The sequence below is a fragment of the Ambystoma mexicanum genome, chromosome 8 (genome assembly GCF_040938575.1).
Source record: "Ambystoma mexicanum isolate Mex_15411 chromosome 8, UKY_AmexF1_1, whole genome shotgun sequence".
NCBI classification, from domain to species: domain Eukaryota; kingdom Metazoa; phylum Chordata; class Amphibia; order Caudata; family Ambystomatidae; genus Ambystoma; species Ambystoma mexicanum.
Genome location: NC_090929.1, coordinates 1,348,320,642 through 1,348,344,779, shown reverse-complemented (window position 1 = coordinate 1,348,344,779; position 24,138 = coordinate 1,348,320,642).

Below are 24,138 nucleotides of genomic sequence, written 5' to 3'. Positions count from 1 at the left end.
TCCTGGTTTTGGGGACTATTGCGGTCCTGGGGATGAAAGTTAATTTCGATACTAATGGTGGTACTTGGTATATTCATAACATGTTGCTGTTGCATACAATGCCTACCAATAGTTTGCACTGAGATAACTGAGGGATGTACTAAGGGATGTATGCACATGGTGTCGAGAGGAAAACAAACGCATGGCCGGAATAACAGAGACACTGATGAAACAAAAACAATAAAACAATTAATGGCTATAGACATTAATGATGAAGATGATGCTTGTGATAGCATGAAAGGTTCAGACATAGATACCCCAGACTTATCCTCATCAGAGGAGGATACAATGAATGAATAAGACGTTTGGCATACGGACAAAAGAAGGGTTTGTCAATCTGGAAAAGTGAATACCCTTCATTTGAATGATAGACGTATCTTGATGGCCAAAGGCCAACCGTCTTATGCACAGAATTATAGAAATACAGACTGCTATGCTTGACCAACAAGCGGCCATTTTGTAACGTGGCAAGATTCGCCATTTTGCTTGTTAACCATTGCTCATTGCTTTCTGTCTAAACTCCTTTGCAGCTTGCAATTCTTGTGAATTCTGCTTACTCTGCTCGACTGTTAACATTGTTGTCTGGATATGAAAGGGCAAGGTTGCGGGACTGAGGAGTTTGTTGAAACTCCTCATGAGTAGCCCAGAAAGGAATGCCCACGCTCCCTCTCTGTAGCCTTGAGGGAGAGCTGCAGGGCATTTAATCATTTCACAGCTGCCAGCCAGTCTTGTACTGTGATAGAATATGTTAGAATAAAGCAGCTAAAGGCTTGAATTATGTTCTTCTTATGGCCCCCCTTCACAAAACCCTTTAGAGCGTGTCGGCTCCCAGGACACGAATAGCACCTCATAGATAGCAAAGCTCGGAATGTGACTCTTCCCCCGTGTGCAGCTTGCTTCCAAGAACAGAAGCACCGTGTTCTGTTCAACAACTAGAAGATGCCTCCGCACTTTCTAAATTGCACATTGTTACTGGAATAGACATCGAAAGTGTCATAATTGTCATACCCGTCGGAAATGTCCATCATCATCCCGAGTTCAAAGAAACTCAATAAAAGGGGGGTGTTAAACATGACATAGCTTATTGCATGATATGCATTTTGTATATATGTAACTGATGTACGTAATTCGCTCTCTTGCGTCCCTCGAGGTCTAGAAAATACACGTCACGGGCGTGAGACCACAGTTGGCCAATTGGGACTATTTTGCTTGCAATAAACCCTAGCATTGGGAATTTGAACCTCGTGTCTGGCGCATCCTTTCATGTATGGTTATTGCCTTGTTTCCATATCGCGAGGGACCCCTAGGGGCCACTTTCAAGAGTAACCATATTAGTGTGTGATAGTGTCTGTTCACATTGGTGGTGGAATCCCATTCCTGATTACCATCCAGTGCCTGCTGAGCTGACCGTATCTATTCCAGAGGTTTGCAGCATTGGTTCTCCTAGATACGTTCTCTGTCTAGTGTGGAGTTTGCCCTAACTTGGTCTTTATTAGGTTAAACAAATTGCAGATCTATGGTCAACCCTGTGTGTCATTGATTCTGCCCTTGTTTATTGGGTGATACCTTCATGTTCTGTACTCATATCCAGTTCAGTTCTCTCGGACCTACGAATGCTTGCTAGATTCACTAACTGGTGTTCTGTGGACCCAAGGTCCAGCATCAGTGGCGATGGTCATGCCTACGTCTCATTCAGACTGCATTTGCTTATAGGATGACACCTTCTCAGTGTGCCTTTACTTCAGTTCTGTTCTAGCGGACATAACGCGTACATCCTGTGTAAGAAGACTGGTACTCGATGAGCCTGATGTCCAGCAACAAATCAGGCTGTGATAATTGTGATGTGTCAGACTGGCAGATATGCAACATCTTGATGTACACAACAACTTAATTACAATACCTGTGGAATATAACTGACAAAAAAATCACAGTAGATCTTACATTAAATTTCTAGTCTTAGATATCTATTTTCACCAAAACAAACTCGGTAGTAGGATTTGTAAAAAGAATGAAGCAAATTCGACACTGTATGCTACCAGCTGTCATCAAAAATCCAATATAGAAAATATTCAGAGAGGACAACTCATCAGGACTCATGGGAATTCTAGTGGAATAAAGTATTTCAATTGATATCTGATAGGATCATTGCCAGACGATACTGTAAACAAAGTATACAACAATCCAAAGTAAAAGTACTTTCCAAAAATAGGCCTTACAACTAGTTACCTGTTTGGTCAACGAACAAGACATTATAGGCTTCTACAAATGCTGTTATTGCAACATGTGCATGTTTGCCATGAGAAACATACACACATTCAAAGTCTCACATGGGCCAGAGATACAGATTAATCAGTTATTAAAACTGCAAGAGAAAATATGTAATATATGTGATCAGGTGTGTTTTTATTACATTTTTTATAGGAAGCACATTAAAACAATTACATGTACAAACATCTCAGCATGATCGGCAGTCAAGATCATAAAATACTGCTAGCACAACAATGGCAACAACATCTTCAGACCAGTGAAAAAACATTGCTCAGATTTCTCGCTAAACCATCCCATAGTGGTTGTAACCGATAACAATAATTGACAAAACAGGAGCAAGACACATCAGTGAAACCTGCAAATCTTACCTTTGTCACTATTTGATGTCGAAATGTCTGTCTTTTTTCATGAATGACCATAAATGACCATATAAGCAAATGCATTGGAAACCTGATTCAACTTTAAGATATAATCCACAATTGACAATGTGAATAATTCACAATTCCCAAACACATACAGCTTAAATCCACATATGTTGTCACCTTGGCAGTATGATTGATGCAATACCTGAACCAATTTGGGGTAATATAACAGTAGTAAAGATCTGGCAAAAACACATAGGAAATTGGGAGATCTGGTGCCTTTCCTTATTAAACACCCATCTTAGTGGTTTTTTGAGGTTCTGTTTAAATATACTGCCAACGAATGCTAATTGCTTTCTTAGGAAAAGGGAAAGATGTGTGGGCCTTTTATGTCAGTTTTGTTCTATTGAAATCGAAACACTAATGAATTTGGTATTATAGTGTTATTTATTAGGAAATCTTCGCTCCAATTGTTTCAAGAGTTTTGTGAGGGACCGGAGGAACTGAGGGAGCCACTTTTGGGAAAGATTGTTTGATACTACCTCATGTACACTGACTAACACACTATTCCAGTACTTACAAAGAGTTAACTTATAATCTATGTATTCATAAACTGTGTAATTAACTTTCTTTTTGCGTAAGATTTGAAAAGAAAATGTCACAATAATCTAAAAAAAAAAGAAAAGGAAAAAAAAAGAAAAGAAAACCCAATTTCACCAAGTCAGCCCAGGTGAGTGTGGTTAGCACAAGGACCATCCCGTGCCTTGTTTCCACATATTTTTAAAGTTTGTTGGGTCCCCTAGCGCCCGCGCGCAGTGCATCTCCCACGTCTGCCCCGAATTCACATCCCGCCTCTTAGCCCGTCCCCCATCGCCCCTGATTGGCTGTTGCACTCTCTGTGCCTAGCCTTGCTCCCGACACAGCCTGCGAGCGCCCAATTTCACCCAGGCAGCCCAGGTGAGTGTGGTTAGCACAAGTACCCTCCCGGGCCTTGTTCCCATATATTTTTAAAGTTTGTTGGGTCCCCTAGCACCCACGCGCAGTGCATCTCCGCCGTCTGCCCCAAATCCACATCCTGCCTCTGAGCCCGCCCCCCTCACCCTTGATTGGCTGTTGCACTCTTGGTGCCTAGCCTTGCTCCCGACACAGCCTGCGAGCGCCCCATTTCACCCAGGCAGCCCAGGTGAGTGTGGTTAGCACAAGGACCCTCCCGGGCCTTGTTTCAATATATTTTTTAAGTTTGTTGGGTCCCCTAGCGCCCGCGCGCAGTGCATCTCCCCTGTCTGCCCCAAATCCACATCCCGCCTCTGAGCCCCCCCCACCCCTGATTGGCCGTTGCACTCTCGATGCCTAGCCTTGCTCCCGACACAGCCTGCGAGTGCCCAATTTTGCACAGGCAGCCCTGGTGAGTGTGCTTAGCACAAGGACCCTCCTGGGACTTGTTTCCATATATTTTTAAAGTTTGTTGGGTCCCCTAGCGCCCACGCGCAGTGCATCTCCCCGGTCTGCCCCAATCCACATCCCGCCTCTGAGCCCACTCCCCTCGCCCCTGATTGGCTGTTGCACTCTCGGTGCCTAGCTTTGCTCCCGACACAGCCTGCGAGCGCCCAATTTCGCCCAGGTGAGTGTGGTTAGCACAAGGACCCTCCTGGGCCTTGTTTCCATATATTTTTTTAAGTTTGTTGGGTCCCCTAGCGCCCGTGCGCAGTGCATCTCCCCTGTCTGCCTCGAATCCACATCCCACTTCTGAGCCCGCCCCCCTCACCCCTAATTGGCTGTTGCACTCTTGGTGCCTAGCCTTGCTCCCGACACAGCCTGTGAGCGCCCAATTTCACCCAGGCAGCCCAGGTGAGTGTGGTTAGCACAAGGACCCTCCCGGGCCTTGTTTCCATATATTTTTAAAGTTTGTTGGGTCCCCTAGCACCCGCGCGCAGTGCATCTCCCCCGTCTTCCCCGAATCCACATCCCGCCTCTGAGCCCGCCCCCCTCGCCCCTGATTGGCTGTTGCACTCTCGGTGCCTAGCCTTGCTCCCGACACAGCCTGCGAGCGCCCAATTTCACCCAGACAGCCCAGGTGAGTGTAGTTAGCACAAGGACCCTCCCGGGCCTTGTTTACGTATATTTTTAAAGTTCGTTGGGTCCCCTAGCGCCCGCACGCAGTGCTTCTCCCCCGTCTGCCCCAAATCCACATCCCGCCTCTGAGCCCGCCCCCCTCACCCCTTATTGGCTGTTGCACTCTCGATGCCTAGCCTTGCTCCCGACACAGCCTGCGAGTGCCCAATTTCGCACAGGCAGCCCTGGTGAGTGTGCTTAGCACAAGGAACCTCCTGGGACTTGTTTCCATATATTTTTAAAGTTTGTTGGGTCCCCTAGTGCCCACGCGCAGTGCATCTCCCCGGTCTGCCCCAATCCACATCCCGCCTCTGAGCCCGCTCCCCTCGCCCCTGATTGGCTGTTGCACTCTCGGTGCCTAGCTTTGCTCCCGACACAGCCTGCGAGCGCCCAATTTCGCCCAGGTGAGTGTAGTTAGCACAAGGACCCTCCGGGGCCTTGTTTACGTATATTTTTAAAGTTTGTTGGGACCCCTAGCGCCCGCACGCAGTGCTTCTCCCCCGTCTGCCCCGAATCCACATCCCGCCTCTGAGCCCGCCCCCCTCGCCCCTTATTGGCTGTTGCACTCTCGGTGCCTAGCCTTGCTCCTGACACAGCCTGCGAGTGCCCAATTTCACCCAGGCAACCCAGGTGAGTGTGGTTAGCACAAGGACCCTCCCAGGCCTTGTTTCCATACATTTTTTAAGTGCAGCCCTGTGGCTAAGGGCCCTAAGGCCAAGGGCGGCTCCAACAGAGGCGGCTCCAAGAAGTGTCAGCAGGTGACCACTGGGGAAGCCAGTGGCCAGCCGTCAACCATCAACTACAAGGACCAGTAAGATAGGAGTGGCCTGGGTCAGGAGTAGAGCAACTACTGTACCCTAGATTCCAAGCCAATTACCAAACCCATAGCAAACAAGCTGACTCTCTACTGCCTCTCCCTCTCCCTCACCCTCAAATATAATCATTATTTAATGCTGTACCAATATTAGTTTAATAGTTTTGTGCCATCCGAGGCAGGTGAGTGTGGGCTCGTGCCTGAAGAGCCCCCAGGGCCCTCTTTCTTGATTCTCCTGGGCCGCAGCCTCGCGCTTGCAGCGCCGTTGCCCTAGTCTCCCCCCAACCCCCTTGCATCCACTTCCTCACTTCCCCGCTCCCAACCACCTCCCGGACCTCCCACCTCCCCTGATTGGTGGAATATCACCGGAGCCGGCAGACCTAGTGACCTGCAGCAGCCGTCGCTCGCCTTGTGCCATCCGAGGCAGGTGAGTGTGGGCTCGTGCCTGAAGAGCCCCCAGGGCCCTCTTTCTTGATTCTTCTGGGCCGTAGCCTCGCGCTTGTAGTGCCGTTGCACTAGTCTCCCCCCACTCCCCACTTGCTTCCACTTCCTCACTTCCCCGCTCCCACCCTCCTCCCGGCACTCCCTCCTCTGTCGGAATAAAAATAATATTATGCCTCCTATTGTAATAATTGCATGTGTATTGGCCTACGCCAAGTTGTCTAAACATCATGCGCGAACAAACTCCACGACAAGGTCTTGACCTTAGAAAAAATCAATGTAAGCCGCCATCTTGGATTAAGCCGCCATTTTAGGTTCTCTTGTTATGTAGAAGTCACCCTGAACACCAGAATGGAGGCCAAATGACATTCTGAATAAGATTCTGGCCGTTGTGACCTCCGTACAACTGAATAATTAATATGCCTGCAGGCCACTTGTCGGGGTCGCGAACAGAGACCTTGTCCTACTGTTGACCTATATGTAAATGTACTACTTATATCAGCGAAACTAATCGAAATGCATATATTAAAGGATTGACCTGGCAAGGAACCCTAAGACCAGAATTATATTTCGCAGAATGGTTAACCCGCAAGAGGGTTGGCCAAGGGCTGGACAAATTGTATAAAAGGCCCGGGTATTCCAATATACGCTCTCTCTCACTAACACATCGAACCCTCGTTGAAGTTCGTTATGTTATACTGAGAGCCGAATAGCTATCCGTTTGTCAATTGACTTGGTAACTGTTGTAGCTTGAAATAAAGCACTTGTATGTTTCTTTGTAACCTGTGTTGGTATGTTTCTATTTGGGCTTCCCGGCCTCATATTATTTTTCTGTTTTCACACTTGGCACCTGAACAGGGACCCTCAAGATTGATGCCGGATCATTGAAGGTTGACGCAGGCTATCGGACCAGGATCGGACGGTGTGATACTGCGGACCCGACCGAACAAGACGCGATACCTCGGCAGCGCTGCACGATCCGATCCTTGGACGATAGTCGTGTGGTCTGACACGGCATCTTGACGAGGGTCCATTTTTGAGGCGGGCAGATTTGTCGAAACCACCAAACACAAGGTAAAACTCGTTAGGTAAGTTCTTTTGGTAAACCGTACGGTCCTCCTTAGGTTTGGTCAGGTGTAGTCGTGACCCGACTCTTAATTTAACCCTGACAATTTGAATTTGGCGTATTGTATCTGCAGACACAATTATTGACCAGGTAACATCAATTTTTTGTGAAATGCCTGGGAAATTGTCTAGCTGCTTTAGGGCACTGTTCCGCAGCGATCGACAATCTTTGGAATTTAGCCGCCCGGCACCACAGGAGGGGTCGCCGACGTGTACTATGTACTGTAAGCATGGCATTGGAAGTATAGTATTTAATGATATTTGGCACAGACAAACCAGACATGCCTCCGAATTTCAGTGGCCAATCAATGGTAGTTTCGAGATCCCCCGTATTGAATACCTAGAATCGGTCTTGTTAAAGAAGAAGGCCAGACCTGCAGCATTTGATGTTTTGCAGAATTGGAAAAAAGAAGCGTTGCAGCAGCTTAAAAGTAGGGATAAACATGCACGCCGTCATAAAACAAATGCCGAAAAGGCGTTGTTATATGATAAGGAAAAACATTCAGAGTCAGTCAAGACTATGGATAGGGCCTTCTCACTCAGTACCCAGAAAATCTATCCCTCTAAAGATTTTCATGTTTCCGAAGAGTGTATTAATGTAAATTGTTAAACGAGCGAAGGCCTGGCGCCACCTCCGTATGATCCTCTCCCTTGTGCTTTGCCCATTCCTGCCGTTATTCCTGCTCCCCCTGTACAACCTACTGTTCCTATTCCTCTAGTTGTTGTTCCTCCACCTACTCTACCACCCCTTCCCCTTGCACCGATAGTCGCACCTCCATTGAATTTGCCCGCACCTCCGCTCCCGAGTGGTTCTGTACTGACTGAAGTTGATCGGGGTGCGGGGTCAAAGATTGTTACTCGAAATACTGTCTCTGCAGAAAAGAAACTGGAATTATTTGCATGGGCTAAGCATTGTATGGAGAGAGGTGATCAAGCTGATGTTTTCTCCACACGATCAAATATGAGCAATTTTCCCGAGAAAAATGTTTTTATTGAAGGTTTGGGGACTTATTTATGTGTAATGTGGGGTAGATTACATAATACAGATCTCCCACAAGGGTTGAGGGATCTGAATACTTTAGCGCTTTTGAGGGACACTGAGGAGAAAGTACATGGTCATGTTGAGAGGTTATTTGAGTATAGGAGGGACTTAGAAAGATTTCGGGATGAGGATGATGAACACGACAGTATGTATGCACAGAAACGGTTCCTTCCGTGTCGTGAATCGGCATCTGAGGAAGTACGAATCTGTACCAAAGATGCGATTCGATGGATCTCTGATTCATCGATACCGCCAGATGAAGTGTATGACACGTATAGTCAGTATACGGTAGAAATGCAGAGGAAGGTGATTCAGGTAATGGTACAGTACCTGCAGGATGAATGTATAAGGAAGAAGGTTAGCTGTCCTACAGAGTTATTGGGTTTTTGTAAGAGGGCTTTTTCGCCCGACACTTCTTCGACTGCCTTAGCGCTTGACCTGGCTCTGTTGCTTAGTAAGCGATCAGAATTACCTATATCTCAGTTGCCTATGAGAGAGGTTCCTCCGACATTTGTCCCAAAGGTTAAGATTCCTGCTAACGTTGGGACAGGTGCACCCGCTGTGGACATTCCCGCACATTATGCATCACAATTTGTTCACGTCCCGTTTTCTCGACAGGAAGTGAACACTATTAGACAATCAATTCCTGATATTAGTAAAAATCCGACAGGATTCTACAAAGAGATAGAGTCCGTTTTACAGTCCTCTGTGTTCACCTTAAGTGATATTGACTTGCTATTCCCTGTACTCCTGCCCGTAGATTTATGGAAGCAGGTTCGAACAATAGACGATGTGCCTGGGTTGGGAGATACGTGGGCTAACATAACTAGGTTTGATGGGGAAAGACCAGCTGATGAGAAACCACCTCAGGTAATACTCACTTTGCCTGATAGAATTGTTGCAAAATTGAAAACCATAATTCCTGAGAAAAGAATTATTTGGGACAAGCTCACGGCCTGTGTTCAAGGAAAATCTGAAGGTGCCACCGAATTCTTTAATCGATTCGAGCAGGTATTCTCTGACTTCAGTGGACAGGACTTGGGCACAGAGTCTGGGAAAAGGTTGTTTGTGGACAAATTTGTGTGTGGATTGCTGCCTGACATCCAGTCACAGATTATGTCCTCTGAGAGCGCTTGGCAGGCAAAATCCCAATCTGAAGTTTTGCACATGGCTCAGTATTATGAGAACCGTGTTAATAATGAAAAAGAGAGAATAGAGAAGAGGAAAGGGGATTTGAAGACTAAAGTATTGTTACAACAAATTGTTAGAAATCCCAGAGGAGGTAAGTCACAGACCAGAGGTCAGTATGTTCCGCAAGGGAACGTCCCCTTGGGTCCTGTGAATATCAATCAATGTGCCTATTGCCGCCAGGAAGGTCATTGGCGTGCACAGTGCCCCGCCCTTCGACAGAGGTCAAACAACACCTTTGGGAGTATGGGTAGGCGACCTAGAGGTCGCCCCGGAGTGGGGGGCCCTGATAGAGGTCAGTTCTCACAAGATCCCCAGCAACATTTTTCACGGGATAATCAGACTCCAAGTGTGGACACAAGAAACATATTTGATCACCCTTCTGCTGCCTACCTTTCTGAAGAGCTTCCTTTCGACGATATCTTGTTTCGTTAGGATTGCCCGAAGCAGGGTTTGCAACCTTCACCTATTCCCGTTAGTCAAAAAGGTCCCTACGTTGAACTGTTAGTGGGGAATAGGAAACATCAGTTTTTGATAGACACTGGAGCACAGAAGTGCTCGATTGATCATTCTCGGGTTCCAAACATTCCACTGTCAGGGCAAACTAATGTTTCTGTAGGGTTTTCTGGCATACCAGTTGCTTGTCCGGTTTCTTCGCCGGTGCCTGTTTCTTTGGGTCCCTTTACGGACCACTGTCCATTCCTCTTGACTTCGAACTGTGGAGAGAATTTGCTGGGGTTAAATCTGTTGAAGAAATTAAATGCAGTAATTCATTGTTCCTCTGACGGAGTGCGACTGACGATTTCAGCACAGCAACTTCCCAGTTCTCAGTTTTTGACTCAACCATTGCCTCCTGAGTTTAGCGTTGTTCCGGAATGTTTGTGGGCGGTTGACGACAATGATGTCGGGGTACTACAGGTTGAACCCGTTAAAATAGTTTTGAAACATGTAGTTAAACTACCATGCATTCCGCAATATAAAATATCAGTTGAGGGCGAGCGTGCTTTGAAGTGCATTGTCTCCGATGTTGTGCATCGAGGAGTGATCGAAGAGATTACAGGTAGTTTATGTAACAGCCCGATTTTACCCGTGTACAAGAAAGGCGACAATGCAATCCCATTCCGTTTCATAATTGATCCACGTGCTATTAATAAAGTTGTTGCCCCACAATTTCCAATTGTGCCTGATGTGACAATGATACTAACGATGATCCCTGCTACAGCTACTCACTTTAGTGTTGTGGATCTGAAGAATGCTTTCTTCAGTATCCCTATACACAAGGATAGTAGATATTTGTTCGCGTTCACCTTGGGGGGACGTTCGTTCACATTTACTCGTGCGCCTCAAGGTTATACTGAAAGTCCAAGCATTTATAGTAGGGCTTTGAAAGAGCAGCTTGACACCCTTGAATTGCCATCTACTTGTACACTGCTTCAGTATGTCGATGACTTGCTTTTAGCTGCAGATTCTGAAAGTGCTTGTAAAGAAGGCACTGTATTGTTGCTTATTCATTTGACTGAACATGGTCATAAAGCTTCGCTTAAGAAATTTCAATATTGTTGTCAGCAGGTCGCCTATTTAGGCTATCTCCTGTCAAAGGAGGGGAGAAGATTGACACCTGAAAGAATAAAACACATTTCTGGCATGTCTGTTACAAATACACAGAAGGAAGTCAGAGCCTTAATAGGTATGGCTTCTTACTGTAGGCTGTGGATCCCGAACTTCTCACTAGTGATAAAACCGATATTGGCCTTGACGAAGAAGGGCATTTCTTCGCCGCTGCCATGGAAATCGGAACATCAACGATCATTTGAGCTTCTCAAAGCCGTGTTATGCTCTGCACCGGTTCTGGGTACTCCAAATTACAATAAGGCCTTTGTGTTGTTTGTGCATGAATGTGATGGATATGCTTTGGCTGTGTTAACACAGGAACACGGAGGGAAGAATAGACCGTGCGGCTACTACTCTTCCGCCCTTGATCCTGTCGCATGCGCTTTGCCAAGATGTTTGCGAGCTGTCGCTGCTGCTGTCGAGTCTGTAAAACAGAGTGAGGGAATGGTCCTAGGCCATGATTTAACCCTGATGGTACCTCACTCTGTAGATGTCCTATTGAATAAAACCCAAACACAGCACCTCACCTCTGCACGGCTGACGAGGTATGAATTAACTTTGTTTGCCCCTCACATTCAAATTAAGAGGTGTTGTGTTCTTAATCCGGCTGAATTCCTGTTTGCGGTGACGAAGAATCACATGACTGCCTGCATACCACTGAATAGGAAACAAAGGGCAGGATAGACCTTATAGATACTCCTTTGGATAATGCGGAAGGGGAGCTGTTTTGTGATGGCTCCTGCTTCAAACTTTCGGATGGTACATCTACAGCTGCTTATGCAGTCACTACATTGAGTACGGTTGTTGAAACTAAGAGAATTCCGCATAACTCCGCGCAGGCCGCAGAGATTATAGCGTTGACCCGAGCTTGTGAACTCTCCGAAGGGCGTACAGTAAATATATATACTGATAGCCAGTATGCCTTTGGGGTGGCTCACAACTTTGGGAGGCTCTGGTCAGAAAGAGGGTTCCTAACCTCACATGGGTCCAAGATTCAGCATGGCCCCCTGATAGTGCAATTGCTCTCGGCACTCGCGCTCCCTAGTCAGTTAGCGATCATGAAATGTGCAGCGCATCGTAAGGTCATAGATGATGTGGGGAAAGGGAACGCTTTTGCTGACCAGATAGCCAGGCAAACGGCTGCAGACCTTAGCGCAGACATGTATGCTCTAAGAGAAACAAGAGATGCCTATGTAATGGATGAGGGTATTGGGTCTGTACGAGATATCCAAGCTGATGCCCCAATAGAAGAGTCTAAAAAGTGGGCCGAAGGGTTGGGGAAACTAGATGAAGATGGGTGTTGGGTGGATACATCTGAAGGGAAATGGTTGCTCCCTGATTCATATGTGCTGGCGATGGTTACGATGGCACACGTTCCTACGCATGTGTGTGCTCAGAAGATCACGAAAATGTTAGAAAAAGTCTGGGTAAATGATAAAATTTTGAAAATTGTGCAGCGCTATGTCCAAAATTGCATGATTTGCTTACAGCACAATGTGGGGAAGGGGACAGTAACTCCACGGGGTAGTTTTGGGCCTCCTTCTGTTCCCTTCAAGGTCATCCACTTTGATTTTATTGAGATGGAACGGTGTAACAATCTAAAATATGTCCTTGTGATCTTTTGCGCTTTTAGTAAATGGGTTGAGGCTTTCCCCGTTAAGGATGCTACTGCCATAACCACTGCGAAGACTATGGTAAAGGAGTTCTTCCCATGATTTGGGCTGCCAAGAGTAATTTGGTTGGACAAAGGTCCACATTTTGTTGCAGCAGTAATTTTGCAGATATGCACAGCATTACACATTGAAAAGCGATTTCATTCGGCTAGACATCCTCAAAGTGCTGGGTTGGTAGAGAGACATAATGGTATCCTAAAGAATAAACTTGCTAAAACATGTGCCGGCACCAAATTGAAATGGCCGGACGCCTTACCTATTGTATTGTTAGCCATGCGTGCCACACCTCAAACTAAGACTGGGCTTTCTCCATTTGAGGTAGTGATGGGGAGACCTGCTAATATTTGGGGTCTTCCGAAGCCTAAAGCATTGAGGGAGGTTGAAAATGTATTGCTTGTGGACCACTGTAACCAGTTGACTAAAAAACTGTATTTCATTTATCATCAGGTTCGATCAGCTTTACCTGTATGGTTTACGGGCCCAGGACACAATATTCAGCCTGGAAGTTGGCTCCTGGTGAAGGCCTTCGAAAGGTCTTCCTGCCTCGCACCTCGCTGGCGGGGACCCTACCAGGTGCTGTTGGTCACCCAGACAGCAGTGCGGGTGGCTGGAAAGAAACATTGGATCTACGCGATGCATGTCAAGAAACTTCCTCACCCGACGCCACACATTACAGAAGAAGCAGAACCCCTCGCTGATGCTACAATCTCAGATCCTGGAGTAGCAAATAGCGCTGTGAGTGTGTCAGAGAATCACTCTGAGCCCGTGGAGCTTGGGGAACAGTCCATTTTGTCTCCACACTCTTTGGAAAGGTCACTTCCGGAAAACGTTGTTTCAAGTTCTGCGACTTCCGTCGCCTCTGATACGTTGCTTCCCTCAGGAAGTAACGTTACCTTATTTCCGGATCAAACAGTACCGGGAACCACCAGGTACAACCTTCGACAACGAAAATAGAACTACGGAACCGGTTTTGCCTGTGCATCTGGAAAAGAAAAGAGTCATTGAGAGGTTTTGTTCTTGCAAAAGAAAGTCTTGGAAAAGAAAGGGATTCTGCTGGCTAGGGTTGGGGAAGGACTAAGAAGTTGCGTGACCGTAGTGTCGCCAGCAATGAACATTGGGGTTGTCGATTGGGAAACTACGATGTCTGCCACCTCCACCGCTGCTGCTCGCATTGGACTTGTAAATAAAGGGGTGACCAACTCGGACAATGAACAATGTGCCTGGGTCCCCGAAAACGTATTGCTGTGTTGTGATGATAGTAATTGGATTTTGTATAGTTACTGCCGTGGGACTCTGGTACTTTGAAGAAATGTACCCTCTAGAGCCACTTCTGCCAATTGAAATTGTACCTACTGCTCTGACTCCCTCTGTACACCTTCATACTCTGTCACCTAGGGACTCCCAGCATAGACGAAAGTATCATAATAACACTTTAATGATAATAATGAATTCAACGAATGCCATTTTTAATAAGAGTAATTGCTGGATCTGCACCCATTTACCGCAACATGGGAACAAGGGGGTTGGGTGGTATATTCACCCTTTACCTTTAACGACTGCTTGATATGCCTCTCTTAGAGCACTATTCTTTGGCCGTTGGAATGACAGCATCTCAGGGAACTTTGATGGAACTAATTTAAATAATTTTGAGAAACGTGAATTGACTCCCCTGGGATGCTCGCTTTTTGCAAATAGAAGTGAGCCTAATGTTGCTTCTATTAGGCCCTCTGATAAACTTTCTCTTCCTTTCCAAACTCTAATTTCCTTTAAAATGGCTCCGATAGGCAATAAGGACGCTGTGCCTCCTTCCTACTCCATTAACCATAGCCCCGATTCGGTCCCCTTCTGTGTACAAAGAAATGGCACTCGGTCAATGGGAGATTTTGAAGGTTGTGTGAACATTGTAAATTTGACCAGAGAGAACAGGCCTCTGTATGTAGGGGGGCCTGTCTATTTCGTTTGCGGTAATACAGCATTTCCCTGGTTGCCCAAGGATTGGCAGGGAACCTGTCATTTAGGAATCCTGTTACCTGGGGTATTCATAGCTAGTACATTGGAAGTTTCTAAGGCTCGCCCACGGCGGGACGAGAATGGAGATACCCCTGGGCAAATATTGGGAGATATAACAAAATCAGTTGTGCCATTTTGGGGATAGATAGCAAATTCTGAAAATATTAGGGGGCTAGCGAGAGTACTGGAGAGAACCATCAACCGGACCACGGATATACTCTACAATATGACACTGGAACAGAAAGCAATAAGATTGGTAGCGCTCCAAAATCGGATGGCATTAGATGTCATTCTGGCAGAACGTGGTGGAGTATGTAAATTAGTGGGATCCACTTGCTGTGTTTTCGTTCCAGATTCCTCACCGACAATTTTCAAAGCAATACAGAACTTGCACGTCCTTAGTTCAGAAGTGCATGTTCCTGTGGGAGATTGGAGTATTAGTGCTTGGTTCTGGGATTCCTACGATCCTGGGGTTGGAAGGTGCTTTCTGTCATACTGGTTATTTTGGGAATTCTGCTATTCCTTTGTTGCTGTATCCAATGTCTACCTAGTATATGTGCAATGCTAGGGGGATGTTGCGCTCAGGCGGTGAGCACGATAGGACATAAAATGTATGCCCCAGATACATCATCTAAAGAGTTTGTGTTGCAAGAGGTTCTGGTGAACGACCTAATGGCTATAGATATTACAGATAACGATTCAGGATGTATGGACGACAATGCATAGAGTTATTTACAAAGACATTAGAAATAGTATTAGCACTTGGCATAGGCCAAAAGGAGGGTTTGTCGGAATAAAAATAATATTATGCCTCCTATTGTAATAATTGTATGTGTATTGGCCTACGCCAAATTGTCTAAACATCATGCGCAAACAAACTCCACGACAAGGTCTTGACCTTAGAAAAAAATCAATGTAAGCCGCCATCTTGGATTAAGCCGCCATTTTAGGTTCTTTTGTTATGTAGAAGTCATCCTGAACACCAAAATGGAGGCCAAATGACATTCTGAATAAGATTCTGGCCGTTTTGACCTCCGTACAACTGAATAATTAATATGCCTGCAGGCCACTTGTCGGGGTCGCGAACAGAGACCTTGTCCTACTGTTGACCTATATGTAAATGTACTACTTATATCAGCGAAACTAATCGAAATGCATATATTAAAGGATTGACCTGGCAAGGAACCCTAAGACCAGAATTATGTTTCGCAGAATGGTTAACCCACAAGAGGGTTGGCCAAGGGCTGGACAAATTGTATAAAAGGCCCGGGTATTCCAATATGCGCTCTCTCTCACTAACACATCGAACCCTCGTTGAAGTTCGTTATGTTATACTGAGAGCCGAATAGCTATCCGTTTGTCAATTGACTTGGTAACTGTTGTAGCTTGAAATAAAGCACTTGTATGTTTCTTTGTAACCTGTGTTGGTGTGTTTCTATTTGGGCTTCCCGGCCTCATATTATTTTTCTGTTTTCACACCTCCCCTGATTGTTGGAATATCACCGGAGCCGGCAGGCTCATCTAGGTCATAACCGACTCTCCCAGGGCAGCCCCCCTGCCTGCACAGCCCTGTGACCAGGGGCCCTAAGGCCAAGGGCGGCTCCAACAGAGGCCTCTCTGAGAAGTGTCAACCGGTGTCTGCAGGGGAAGCAGTGGCCGACCGTCAACCATCATCTACAAGGACCAGTAAGGTAGGAGTGGCCTGGGTCAGGAGTAGAGCAACTACTCTGCCCCAGACTCCGAACCACTTACCGAACCAAAAGTAAAGAAGATGTTTGCATTGTATGATGTTTAGATTCCATTGATAGGCCTCTCTCCCACTACACAGGTCTCTCAAATTTAGCTGGGGTTCTGTCCCCAAATTGCATTGTATGATGTTATAGATTGCATTGATAGGCCTCTCTCCCACTATATAGGTCTCTCAAATTTAGCTGGGGTTCTGTCCCCAAACTGCATTGTACGATGTTCTAGAGTGCATTGAAAGGCCTCTCTCCCACTACACAGGTCTCTCAAATTTAGCTAGGGTTCTGTCCCCAAATTGCATTGGATTATGTTCTAGTCTGCATTGATAGGCCTCTCTCCCACTATACAGGTCTCTCTAGCTGGGGTTATGTCCCCAAATTGCATTGTATGATTTTCTAGATTGCATTGATAGGCCTCTCTCCCACTATACAGGTCTCTCAAATTTAGATGGGTTTCTGTCCCCAAATTGTATTTTATGATATCTCGATTGCATTGATAGGCCTCTCTTCCACTATACAGGTCTCTCAAATTTAGCTGGGGTTCTGTCCCCAAATTGCATTGTATGATGTTCTAGATTGCATTGATAGGCCCCTCTCCCACTATACAGGTCTCTCAAATTTAGCTAGGGTTCCGCCCCCAAATTGCATTGTATGATTCTAGACTACATTGATAGGCCTCTCTCCCACTATACAAGTCTCTCAAATTTACCTGGGGTTCTGTCCCCTATTTGCATTGTATGATGTTCTAGACTGCATTGATAGACCTCTCTCCCACTACACAGGTCTCTCAAATTTAGCTGGTGTTCTGTCCCCAAACTGCATTTTATGATGTCTAGACTGCATTGATAGGCCTCTTTCCCACTATACAGGTTTCTCAAATCTAGCAGGGGTTGTGCCTCCAAACTGCATTGTGTGACGTTTAAATTTCACTAATAGGACTCCCTCCCACTATAGAAGTCTCTCAAATAATCTAACTGCGTTTAGCTTAGTACTCTATAAATCCAGGAAACCCACCACAACCCAACTCAGTTAAGTCCCATTCCAGAAGACCGTTAACACCCTAATCCCCCCACCAGTACACCCTTAGGAAACATACCCTACCCACCGACAGAAAAGCAACACTGAGCCAGAGAACACCTCAGCGTATAAAAAGAAGGAAAAACCGAGGGCACTGCGACTGCACAACATAGCATAGAGGACCAACTACCTTACTACGCCTGCATATAAACTGGAAACTGGCCTGACCCAGAAAAGGATGCCGAGAAAGAGGACAAGACCGTGCAACAAGAGACGCAAACACACAACACCGACAGAACCCACAAGAAGCAGCCCCACTGGAAGGAAACACACCCAACACAGCCATAACCGGAACAAAATCTACAAGAGAAAAATCCTTATACCTCACACCTTACCTCTCAACAACCACAATACACCAACACCCCAACACGGAAACCTCAAAACATGCAAAAAATTCCCTGAAACATGCAGAAAAACTATGGGAGCACTCAACAAGAGAGTGGGAGGGCTCCGACCCATTCACACCTTACATCACAGGAACAGAGGGACAACATCGATTTCCACTACATCCCGCACAATACGGTGAAGCACCGACAACCAGCAATAATACCTCCCACCCAACAATCAGAATCAATGAAGAAACCACCGCTGATCTTCATCCGAACAGCATCACAGCAGAAACACCAAGAATAATCAGCCCTGTTACCAACTTACTGGACCGCTTCAATGAAGAAGCAGCCGTCGCCGTTCTTTATCCAATCGACATCAACGCGGAAACACCATGAACAGACAACTACAAACTTGAACAACAAATAACCTCAAAACAAAATCTCAACCAGAGAATCCACTGTAACCTAATAAACGCAAGGTCAATGTCCAAACACTCAACTGAAATATACGACCTCCTTTCAGAAAGAGGCATAGACATCCTATTTGTAACTGAAACATGGCTAGACGACAACTACAAGATCACCCTCAACATCTGCCTGCCTGAAGACTTCAAATGCATCCAAACAAAAAGAGGGGGGGGACTAGCGATCATCCACAAGGAACAACTGGCCATCAAAATGGAAGATCCTCTAAACATCGAGGAATGAAAATCCTTAATACTACGACTTTCAGTAAACCCCAAAACTAACCTGAAATTCATATTGATATACAGACCACCAACCTACGATGCAACTTTAATAGACGCTTTCACGGAAGTAATCACCACCCTAACTAGCCATCAAGTACAATCATCTGATCATCCTCGGAGATTTCAACATCTGGTTCGACGAAGAAACCACAACCACACAAAAATCCCTAACCACCCAACTAGCAGCCATGAACCTACAACAACTAGTCAAAGGAGCAACCCACTCAGCATGGCACACACTTGACGCAATCTTCGCCAACAAAGATCTCATCACCACGGCACCCCCAATTCAAATACTTTTGAGCAACCACCTCATCATTCCATTCATAATCACAACATGATGAAAAGAAATTGGAGAATCATAAAAAATTCCAACCTAACCGAACTCCTAGAACTCAGCAAACCACAAGCATCAACCATGGAAGAAGCAGATCTATACAAAAAAGTTGCCCTACTTCATACCTGGATTGCAAAACCCTAGACGACATCGCCAAAGAAAAGCCCTTCACCCCATCACGTAAGAAAACCACAGCAAAGTGGTTCCCCCCACTACTCAACGCCATGAAAAGAAAAAAACGAAAACTAGAATCTGAAAGGAGGACCAACAACACCTCCGCAAACAAATTGAAATTCCTACAAAAGATCCGCTCTTATAAAACGGAAATTCAAAAAGAGAAGAGAAAACATTTTGACAACTGAATCTTTAGAGCACCAAACGCTCAGAAAGAACTATTCAAAATCATAAATGAAATAAAAAACCCACTGGGCTGCAACAACACGCCAATTGCATCGATGAAACTCTGCAAGGACCTTGGAGACCACTTCAAAAACAAAATAACCTCAATCCAACACACCATTCAAAACAGACCAAGCGATCACAGCGCAAACCCCACCGACACTGTCGAGGAATACGCAAACAAGCTACGAAACTTCCCAGAAATATCAGTTGAGGCTTTCGTCAAACTGGTAAACCAAAGCAACAAATCAAGCTCTCCTGAAGACCCCTGCCCCCCGGACATATACAAAACAATTCTCAAACAAGGAACCCCCATGGAATACCACAGGAACCTCCCCAACCTCTCAATCTCAACAGGTAAAGTACCACAGGCCTTCAAATCAGCCTACATCAAGCCGCTACTCAAAGACACAACAGGAAACGTAGAGGACTTATCTAACTATAGACCCATCTCCAACATACCGTGCATATCCAAACTGCTAGAAACGTACGTCTACCAAATAACCCAAGAATTCATAGAAGAGCATTGCCTACTAGACCAGGCAAAGTTGGTTTCAGACCTTTGAGAGGAACAGAATCAGCTCTCCTCTCAATATGGGACGACCTAAAAACAAACGCAGACTCAGACAACAGTACCGCCCTGATTCTTCTTGATCTGTCTGCAGCTTTCGACACTGTCAACCACACCATCGTCATAAGAAGATTAGAAGGATTAGGGATAACAGACACTGACCTACTATGGATCAAATCCTTCCTAACAAACAGAACAGAAACAGTATGGATGAAACCTTTTAAATCCAAACCCAGAAACTCCACGTGTGGAGTACCACAAGGTTCATCCTTCTCCCCGCTGCTATTCAACATCTACATGTACCTACTAATCAAACTCATCAAAAAACACGGCCTCACATGCTACAACTACGCCGACGATACCCAAATAATCTTCAACATACAAGATACCTGAGAAGAAAACACCACACTAGAGAATTGCCTTTGTGACATATTCAACTGGATGAACCTCAACCATCTCAAAATCAACCCAGGCAAAACAGAGATAATGATCGTCTCAAAAAAGGGAGGAGACATAAACTACATCCCCTGGCCAAGAGAGCTCGGCACCACACCAGAACCATCATCAACTGTAAAAAACCTAGGGGTCCTGATGGATAACAATTTCACTCTAGAGCCACAAGTAAACTCAGTAATCAAGCAATGTTTCTTCCTCCTGCGAGCAGCAAAAAGGATCCTACCGTTCCTGTTGTTCGCCAACCAAACACTTACCATCATCGCTCTGATCATGTCCAGAGTAGACTATGTCAACAGCCTATACCTGGGCATGCCCGAACGACTTCTAAAAAAACTGCAATGCATACAAAATGCAGCAGCCAGACTCCTCCTCAAGCTACCCCGAAGAGAACACATTACACTCGTGCTAAAAATACTACACTGGCTACCATTAAAACAACAAATAAAGTTCAAGTCCATGTGCATCACTGTTAGGCGGAAACCTGTGCAGCTCCCTCTGGGACCACTGCAAAAGATTTAGGACTACAGGTGTTGCGATGAACCCACTTGGTAGCAGTCTGTACCACACAGATTCAATTGGTAGCTGTGGCTGAGCAGTCAGACTTCTCTCAAGAAAAGTTGGTCAGTATACGGAGTATACAAGATAGGGTAATTCTTCGCAGCAAAACGAGTAAACACGCAACCAGGCTTTAGTATAAAGATAGTAAGTTATTTATTAATAACAGAACGTCTACGAAAAATACTAAAGCGAAACACGGCAAACAAATCAAAATACAATTACTCTGCAGAATGGAATAAAGCTCAATCCCCCGAAACACAATATCGACAACTCTAGGTTCTACGGCACCACTTATTTTCAGACAGAGGTATATACCTCAACCCAGATGACACTCGAATATTTAGTGAGGAAGGAAGAGAAGAGATAGGCAGGTAATGAAGTCAACACGGTTCGTACTGAAGCGGGTAAAAATGCAAGGCAGGAAGGCATTAATCACACTAGATCATACAGTTCGGCGGCCAGGCCCACTCGGTGAGAGGCAAGGCACGATGTCCTGGAAAGTCTCTACGGATGATGCGTTCAAGTCTTAGTTAGCAAATTCGGTTAGCGACAGGTTGAACCAGTTCAGAACAAAGAGTGAATAAAGCTTGGAGGCAACCCAACGGAACGGAGAGGAATCAGATACCTCACACAAACCGATCGAAAAGGGGAGCCAGGCGGTTACGGTACCTTGTTGTGGAAGACAGCTCCGGCGGGGGCAGTTGTTCCTGGTGGTGGATGCACGACGGGTCTTGGCCAAGAGAAGAGATGCTCTCGTCGTCGAAGAGAAGATGTCCGGTGCACCACCAGGGAAGAAACCAGCCGCGGAGTGCTTCGTCACAAGGCACCACCTTTCGATCACGATGCAGGAGTAGTGGCTATCCGGTTTCCGGGTGCTCTGCACGGGCAATTCGACCACTGCGTCCTGGGCGATCAAAAAGCACAAAGAAGAAGAAGACTGGTTGTTCCCACCAGCCAGGGAAAGAGCCTCTCCGGCAGGGAGATCTCTTCTGTCGTCGGGAGATTGTGAGACGGTTCCGCAGGGCTCCACCGGAGGCGTCGTCGTGCAGGTCGGCTCAGCGTTACCCTCGTCGGATTCTTTAGGTCCAGTGGCGACTTTCTGAAGATCCAGTCCCAAAAGCCCTGCTTTTATGCAGACGTCCCCCATTCATTCAGCCTAGCTTGTCAATCAACACATGCTAAGTGGTGAGCGGGAAGGCTCACCACCTGGGCCAATCACTCCAGAGTGCGACCTGAGTTGGCAACTCGGTCCAGGGTGTCTAAACCCCCTCCCACACCCCTGAGGTAACCCAGACAGAATGGCGCCACTTTGGAGGGTCTCTGTCCAGAGGCCCGCCAAAAGTGGAACAAAGGGCTCAACCTTTGGTTTAGGAGTCACAGAGAAAAACACAGACGCCATTTTACAACCCGAGTTCTGGCAGAAAATACCACTCGATAGACTTATTTAAGATAAGTAGATCGGTGGTACGTTGGAGATTAACGAAAAACAGTATCAATCTTCAACAATGGGACGGATCCCATAGGGTTATGCTCGGGGTCGAACATAACAAGTAGTTTCCACTGCCACCAGCCAAAACTCGACGAGGAGGGACGGGACAGTGCCCCCTCGAGTAACAGATCCAGGAGTAATCGAATTACCCCTACTAGCACGTCCACAATAAGATGGTTGGTACTAGTTCTGTTAGCAAATTTAGGTCTAGTAAAGCCAATGGTGACTTTACATGCCCGGGGAGACGGTAGTCAGTCCCCGGGTATGGAGTCTATGGTGGGGGGACCTGCTAGGGCGCCCCCGTGTCACGACACGTAGGGTGCGGAGTGACACACATAGAAAAACTTATGAGACCCTATGGAGTAAAAGACCCCATAGCCCATCGAACACATTGACATTTCAAAGGAATTACACACATACATGCCCAAGAGTGAGAGGAAAAGGGTCACACTCTTGGCAGGATGGAAAAAACAAACTCCAGAAATCCAGCAAAGCTGCTGGGGGACTCACTAGGTTAGGAAATTCAGCCTAAACAGAGAATTCTCCCTAACACTCGCCCCCCCCAGACTAAGGGACAGGAGGATTTAATCCACTCCTGGATGAATCTCATACCTCTAGTCGATGATATACATCCTAGAGAGACCATCAGCATTTTGGTGGTGACACCCTGACCTGTGCTCAATAGTGAAATCGAACCCTTGCAGGCAGATCGACCATCTCAGTAGTTTTGGGTTTTCCCCTTTCATTTGCATTAACCATCTCAAGGGTTGGTGGTCAGTCTGAATAACAAAAGTAGAACCATACAAGTACGGCCTAAACTTCTTCAGAGCCCACACGATGGCAAAGCATTCTCTTTCGATTGTTGCCCACCTTGTTTCAGGATCCTTCAGCTTGCGGCTGATGTAGCAAACGGGGTGCTCCCTACCTTTCCCATCCAGTTGACTGAGTACGGCACCTATCCATACATTGGAAGCGTCTGTCTGCACAATGAAGTGTTGGCGGTAATCAGGAGCTCTGAGTACTGGGGCTTGGCAAAGAGCCTTTTTCAGGTTTTCAAAAGCCTGATTGCACTCCTCGTTCCATTTAACCTTTTTAGGGAATTTGGGCGAAGAGATGACATTCAGTGGAGAAGCTATGGTCCCATAGTTCTCTATGAAATTCCTGTAATACCCGGTGAGGCCTAGGAAGGCTCTCACCTGAGTCTGAGTAGTCGGTGTTGTCCAATTTTGCACAGCTTCAATCTTACTGAGCAAAGGCCTTATTTCTCCACCGCCTACCTCATGCCCAAGGTAGACTACCTTACTCTGTCCAATTTGGCATTTACTCGCCTTTATGGTCAGATTGGCTCATCCAAGAGCCTGCAAAACATCTCTCAGGTGGGTTACATGTTCGTCCCAGGAATTGCTGAACACTGCTATGTCATCCAAGTATGCCATGCAGAAGTCCTCCATCCCGGTTAGAACCTGGTTTACCATCCGTTGAAACGTAGCAGGTGCATTTTTTAGTCCGAAAGGCATTACCGTAAACTGGTATAAACCAACGGGGGTAGAAAATGCAGTTTTCTCCTTGGCATGGTCGGTCAGGGCTATTTGCCAATAGCCTGACGTCAAGTCAAATGTGCTGAGGAACTTGGCGGCGCCAAGTTTATCCACCAACTCATCTGTTCTTGGCAAAGGGTGGGCATCAGTCGTGGTGACTGCGTTAAGAGCTCTATAATCCACGCAGAATCTAAGTTCTTTAGATCCG